Source organism: Lepeophtheirus salmonis, chromosome 11 (genome assembly GCF_016086655.4).
Source record: "Lepeophtheirus salmonis chromosome 11, UVic_Lsal_1.4, whole genome shotgun sequence".
In the NCBI taxonomy this organism is placed as follows: domain Eukaryota; kingdom Metazoa; phylum Arthropoda; class Copepoda; order Siphonostomatoida; family Caligidae; genus Lepeophtheirus; species Lepeophtheirus salmonis.
In genome coordinates this window covers 13,495,674-13,502,957 of record NC_052141.2, presented here as the reverse complement: position 1 = coordinate 13,502,957, position 7,284 = coordinate 13,495,674, and the positions used below count along the sequence as shown (strand labels likewise).

General features: G+C 31.5%; 2 long non-coding RNA genes across 2 annotated transcripts; one reads left to right on the top strand and one right to left on the bottom strand.

Annotated features, from left to right (window-relative positions):
• Window positions 1–1,533: 1,533 nt before the first annotated feature.
• LOC139906582 (uncharacterized) lies at window positions 1,534–4,146 on the bottom strand. Its single transcript, XR_011782216.1, has 3 exons — window positions 4,027–4,146; window positions 3,759–3,972; window positions 1,534–3,697 (listed from the first exon to the last, which is right to left on the bottom strand). It is a non-coding gene; the product is annotated as an uncharacterized lncRNA (long non-coding RNA).
• A 125-nt stretch (window positions 4,147–4,271) lies between these two features.
• LOC139906618 (uncharacterized) lies at window positions 4,272–6,058 on the top strand. The gene is made up of 2 exons (XR_011782252.1): window positions 4,272–5,126; window positions 5,194–6,058. It is a non-coding gene; the product is annotated as an uncharacterized lncRNA (long non-coding RNA).
• Window positions 6,059–7,284: the final 1,226 nt, after the last annotated feature.

Below are 7,284 nucleotides of genomic sequence, written 5' to 3'. Positions count from 1 at the left end.
CAGCCACACATCTATTTATAGTATTAATTTTCTTGAAATTATATCTTGTTTTTAGTTTTTTTTTCAGATTTTGATAGATCACTCTGTATACTAGATTTATAGTTTTTCATCTAGAGATCCGTTGACAGTTTCCCCTTTTCCAGATAAGCGACAATAGAATAACTATGGAGAGAAGTGCAGCTTAGTGGTTATTACAGCAGCCCTGAGAGAGTTGGAAGAGAAGTAAACACATATTCGACTCCACATATAGCAAGATCATAGCCAAGAATGACTCCAATACATATCCTTAATTCAATTGGAGTCGAACGATGACTTACACACTCCTTAACAAATCATCAGTATTATTCTGTTTTTGTTTTTTCATAGGCACACGCCAATATTCAATCCGACTCCGTGTCTATCAATGGTGTATAGGTAGGAAGGATTAAACTATGGTATTAGTATTCACCTATTATCTTCTTTTTTGTTTATCAAGGATGAACAGCTTGTCTAATGTTCCAATAAGATGAAAACTATTTTCGCGTGGATCATTGGTGTTTTGTCCTTTATTGGTAATCCTCTCAACATAGGCTAAGGAGAATTGATCATATGGATGAACTAACTGATATTTATCGATCAGATCCCAAGTCATTCAAATGTTCTCATTAAAGAATATTCGTCGATATCATTAACACTGAAGTCTTAATTGTTATATGGTCCAATTGTTAAATACTATGTATAATACATTATTTATTCTTTATTACAAAGAATCGGATTTAATATTTCTAGGCACCAAGAACCCCTTTCTATATGCTAGAATAGACCCCCACCCACAGGTTGCGCCGGTGAAATTTTCGACCCGAGTCAAGTTAAGTTTATTCACCGACGCTTCCTTGAGCATCAAGAAAGTCTCAAAATATCCCAAATACACCCCAGCTCTCTGGTTGTACAAGTCAAATGCTGGCCCAAAATATAGTTCAAGCTCTACTGCCACCTTGTTTCTATGCACCGAGTAACCCTTCAAATATTCTATGTATATTACACCCAACCCAGGGATTGTGCAGGTGAACTGCTGAGTACGAGGCAAGTTACATTTCTCTGCCTCTCCTTCCCTGACCATCAAGGAACCCTCCAAATATTTCAAAATACAACTTGGCTCTCAGGTTGTACAGTTGAAGTACTAGGCCTCAAGGTAGTTTAAACTGCACCGTCGCTGTATTTCTAATTACAAAGAACCCCTTGTAATATGCCAGAATACTCATCTAGGCTGTGTGCTACTGGTCCATGAGTCAGGTTAAATTCATCCACCTATGGTTCCCTTAGGATTAAAGAACTCTTGTCATATCCAAAATACACCCCGGCCCTCAGGTGATACAGGCTAAGTGTAAAAAATTCTGTTTAAAAGCTGCTACGGTCCTGAGTCAAAAACAAAAAAAAATCACCAGAATCGTTTCTGGACCATTAAGAACCTACATGAAAAATTTCAGGAAAATCTATCCATTATATAGCCTGTAATTGAAGAACACACACATCCACGGATACAGACATTCACATTTAATATATTTATATTTCTTTAATAGCTTTTAAAGGGTAAATAAATTTTTTATATAACATTTAATGGCTGATAATTAAATTGAGTTAAGAAGATTCTTCTCGGTGGTTGACATCCCGTTTTTCTGATAATGGGATCAAAGTTTAAAATAAAATAAAAGTAGAACAACACATTAAAAACCGAATTCGTGAGAGGAATTTAGAACTATAGACAATCCAAATTTACTTCTTATATAACTAAGATCCTTGTCTCCTGCAATATTCCTCTCAATTTCAAGAATCATCCAAATTCATAGAACTTTAGTCTAGAAAATTAATTTACTCTCGCTTCTCCATTACATGGTAAATGGAGTCTTGAAGTGAAATTTTTTTATCCACGATTCATTAAGCATTTGAAGATAATGATATACTTATTGCATTAAAAGACGATCCATGATTTTAGTGGTGGTTGGTCCTTTATATGGTCATTTTTTGTGTGTCGTCTTTAATTCATTAATTTGGAAGGTATATCATGATTACAATTGTTGCTATGATAAGTATAAGAAACGTTATTGACTCCGATTTCAGAGACGAAAGAATCAAGTTATTCATTACCCATCGAACAGGGTAAGCAGTCGAAACCCTTAAACAAAATTTTCCAATTATTTTAGATATCATTTGTCACGTTTATAGTCTCAACAGAATAGCAACGCTCTTTCCTGATTACTTCTAAACTATAAACACCATCATCTCTGAAGTGAATGGTTTTTTTTTAGAACTCAGGTGATCTAAAACAATTCACAATTATGCCAATCACTTCAATTCTGTCAATGAGTATCATAATGTTATTGATGTAATCTAAAAAGAAAATGATGTTTGAAGTATGATCCACTTTTGTCAATAATAATGTATATTCAACAAAATTTGAATCCAATCCAGGTAACCATTAAATCATTGAAACGAGAGATTGCTGCTACTCGCAAGCGTGACTATCGTTGAAAATCTATCGCATGGTAAATAACTTGAATTTTTCACAGCTAAATGCCAGAAGGGGGATAGAGAAAGAGGAGGGATACATAGAACTGAGAGAATGGGCACCTGAATTCATAAATCAGTATAGGGAGTTTTTTAAATACAAAAAACACTCATATGGTTAACTTTGATTCCGAAAGGGTTTTCTGTAGCATACCAGACTTAATACAAAAAAGTCCTGTCTGTCGGAGGTTCAAGTAAAAAATATGATTATCAAATGCAATATGGATATTTACTTTGAAGATAGCTGTTGACATCATAAGTTTTAAATGTAGTAATATTAATAAATAATTAGAAATGATTACTTTAATTTTAAATATATATTAGAGCTGTCAGTGTCTATAATGACTAAACTTTCATACTATAGCCAAATTTAAGTACCTAAAAATGTAATAGATAAAATGAATAATAAAAAAAATGTTTGTATGATTTATTAGATCGTTTAAATATCTTCTTAGTAAATCTTCAACATTTAATAATTCAATGTTCCATTTCATTATTATAATATCCTTGACGTGATTCTCCGTCAAACAGGACCTTTTTGGTAAATTTATTTCCGATATTACAATGAAAACTCTCTTCAAATCACATTTAAGGATACGAGTGTTTTTGTATTTAAAAAATTTGCTATTGTGATTGATGGCTTCAGGAGACAATTTTCTCAATACGATGTATTGATATTAATACTACTAATATAATTACTCTCACTATTCTGTTACGATCATGAGCTAGACAAATGATATTGGAAAATGTTGTTGAATGTTTTTGGCTGCTTTAATTCAATATGATGCACACCATCTTTAATAAAAAACTTTCAGTCCTTCGCCTCTGAAATCAGAGTCCAGAACATTGCTGATACTTTTCACAGGAACACTTATAATCATCTTCTATTTTTTTTTTTGATGGCTTTTGTAACATCTTCCAAATTAAAGAGTGAAGAGTCAAGTGTCTGTAGTTTCGGTCAATGCAATAAATATACCCTGCCCTTCAAGTTTTTTTTATCTTGAATAACACATCTTTACTTTGAGACTCTATTGACTCGGTGATGGAGAAGCAAGAGGGAAATACCTCGCCAGAGTAAATTTCATTGAACTAAACCAAATTTGAATGATTCACGATATGGAGTGGAATATTGGAGAAGATAAGGATCTTGGTTCTATCATTAACAAATTAGATTGTTCAGAATTGGAATTAATTATATGACTTGTTTACAATACCAAATTCCTCGCGTACATTCGGTTTTTCATTATGATTCTATATTGAACGTCTTCAGGACTATATGTTATCTCCATAATTACAAAGATGTCATGAAAAACAACCTCAAATCCTCTTTTTTTTAAAACCTCCATTATCAGCGATCCAGGATTTAATGTCAATAGTCGATACGTTGTCTCAAGCTTCATCACGATTCAGCTTTCCATGTTTCTAAATCTTATTAAAATAATAAATACGTAGTTAGTAATTAAAGGTTTCTTATTTTTATACGTCATGATGATGAATTCTGATATGTTTCCTTCTCAAGAATGAAATAATAATGATGACGGCTTCTATTATTAGTTTATAGTATTATAAGGATTGTCACTTTAAATTACAATTATATTCATGTCTGACAATAACAGGAGGTGCTCAAAAAGCTATTATAAAAGAGCTTTTTGCAGTTGTTACCGGATTCAGGAAGAGTGCTCCCAGCCTTAACATTTGTTTTTATTTACCAAAGCTGTCATGATTATTCTTTCATTCCTTTTTATCCTCACAACCCCATCACAAAGTCAATGTAGTCGAAAAGTAAATTTCCTAGTCAAATATTAAGGAAGCCTTGTGGGAAATTATATCTTGCCTTAGACGAGACTACAGGTAGATCCAGACATTACTTATTTTTTCCCATGGACTTGGAGCAGGAGGACTTGTACTCGGTCACAGAAAAACAAAAGCATGAAGACTCGGAACAGAAAGACAACCTCCATGATGACTCGGACTTGACCGGAAAACTGAATAGGTGGACTCAAATACAGCTCTACGGATCTAGTGATCTTTATTCTTTTCTTTAATTGTATTTAGTATTTACTATTTAGAATGAGTAATTAATAATTATTTATCGAATATGAAGGGGATCTAGATGGAGATGGAAAGTAATTAAGGGTAACTATGAAATATGTAGATAAACATATAATATTAGACTATATCTTAATATTTGGTTTCTTATTTTGGTTGGACTATGTAGGTTTTATTGATGATAAAATCGACGTAAATTGTAGCAGTCCATTCATCAGTAAACATATCAGTTTAATATTTTTTTGCCTTAGGTGAGAATACAGGCAGATTTGGACATTATTTATTTAATAATGTACCTGGAGCATGATAACTTGGAGTAAGAACAAAAGAGATTCGGAGCATGAGGGCTCTGACTTTACCTGCACACTGAAAACGTGGACTCAAATACAACTCTAAATTTTGGATCTAATAGATTATTACTCTTTTTTAAAATTTTATTTACTATTTAGAAAGAGTAATTAATAATTATTTACTGAATATGAAGAGAATCTAAAATGAAGATGCGAAATTACTAATGAGAATTTTGAATATAGGTAGATATAAGTATAGTATCATATCTTAATATTTGGTTTCTTATATTGATTGTATTAATGTATGTAGGTTTTACTGATGATAACCTCGACTAAAATGTGTAGTGGCCTCATACATCAGCACACATTTATGTTGTACCTTCAAGTTTCCTTATAACCAAGGTTTTATTTTCCATGAATGGATAACGTTATTGTAGTTGATTTATTGATTGCATCACTGTTTTCATCTATAAGCATTGAACCTAAATTGAATTGTTCGTTGTAGTAATCCATCGGGTTTGGCCATCAGAATTAAGAAACAAAATTTTATTTCTGAGACATAAGGGCTGGTATTTTCGAATTAATTAGGAGAGAGCGTTGCTTTTCTGTGCAGACCATGAGTGAGACAAGAGACGTGCAGCATGATTGGAAAATGTTGCTAAAGGTTTTAGACTGCTTTTATAAAATAAGCTGCACCATTGATAATGAAAACCTTTAGTCTCTCGGCACAGAAATCGGAGCCCAAATAGTTTTTATGACTTATTATTTAAATACTCGTAATTTTTCTTTATATCTTCCAAATTTATGAAATAAGGGCGACCTATCAACACTGCAGTGATGGATCGTAGTTTCGTGTAAGACAAGAAGATTATCATTTCTTACAAGTTCTTTCTTAATTTTTGATGAAATTATATTACATTGATACTCCGTTGACTATGTGAGGGGGTAACTAGAAGAACTGACTTTACGAGTATAAAGTTCCACGAATTTTACAAGATTTGAATGACTATCAATTTGAATATCAATAGAACTGTTATATTTATGGGTTTTTGTTATTTTTATTATTTTTTTTGAGACATGCTCAAATTCTTCAATAAAAAAATTAAGTATTATTGTATTTGTTGGCACGATAAGTCTTAGATTGAATACATTTAATAAAATTAAACTACCTATAATATAGACATTAATTTTATACAAATGTAAATATTTTTACTACAAACTATAAAATTAACTTTATTATTTATATTTTTAAATTGTACATCATTTTATTTTATTTTTAAACTAACCTCGGACATTTCCATCCCAATTACAGATTTAAACAGTTTGGTTTGTCTTTTTTTGGGGGTCTTGATGTTGATGAAGGAATTGTTCTTTGACATCCAGCATAATATTGAATGCGATTCCTAACAATGACAATTTTGTACTTAAGAGGCTAGTATGATTTCAATATTTAGAGGACAGGCCATTTTAATGTTGTAAAATCAAAGATCTATATTGTCAACTCTTTCCATTACTTTATTGTGAGCAATGCCATTTTAAGACACAAATGATACAGGACTGGATCATTTTCTTCAAATTTGAACACATGGTAAGTATTTAAATATTGATAAAAACTGAGTAATACAAAGAGTTAATATTGTAACAATTCTACGCCATACAATCTTGTTTTGGGAAGTTATGATTATGGTTTTGCTACAAAGTCTTATTGAAATCTAACAGTTTAAGTGATATTAATATTTTAACATTATTTATTTATTTTTTTACATCATCTGAAGTTAATTGAATTGATCAAATGATTGACCAAAACAGTATCCTCAAAGGAATACTAAATTTAACTTCCTATTGGTATGATTAACTTGTGAATGTGGTGACTGTCTTTTATTTTCTAACTCTTTTCTTTCTCCGTACCTTCAACAGCTCAAGTTCAGATCAAATTTATTGCCTAGCAGATTGATGACTCATATAACCATAACCTAGATACACTTTTAAAGCATAGTTGATCAAATCAAGGACACGACTGTAATTATTGTTTGTCGACATTCATTTACTCCACATAAAGAGTCGGGTCAGCTTAAACTTATAAATGAAGTGGCGAAAAAAAAAAGACTACCTTATCATTCAAACTCCAAAAGGTGTCCCTTCTAAATATCCTTAATTAAAAGGAGAGGCAATTATCAAAAATAGCATTAAAATATTCTAGAATAACAATTAAGAAAAAAGTTTAATAACTCTTGTTTTTTCTGTACTTCATACATAGATGCAGGCCAATATTTCAAGGCATATTTAAGTCATGTATAAACTTTGTTTTAAAAATAGTGCTATGGTTGAAGATACTCACGATTGGTAGCTATAGTATAAAACCTTTATTTTATTTAATAGACTTATATCGGCTCCGATATAA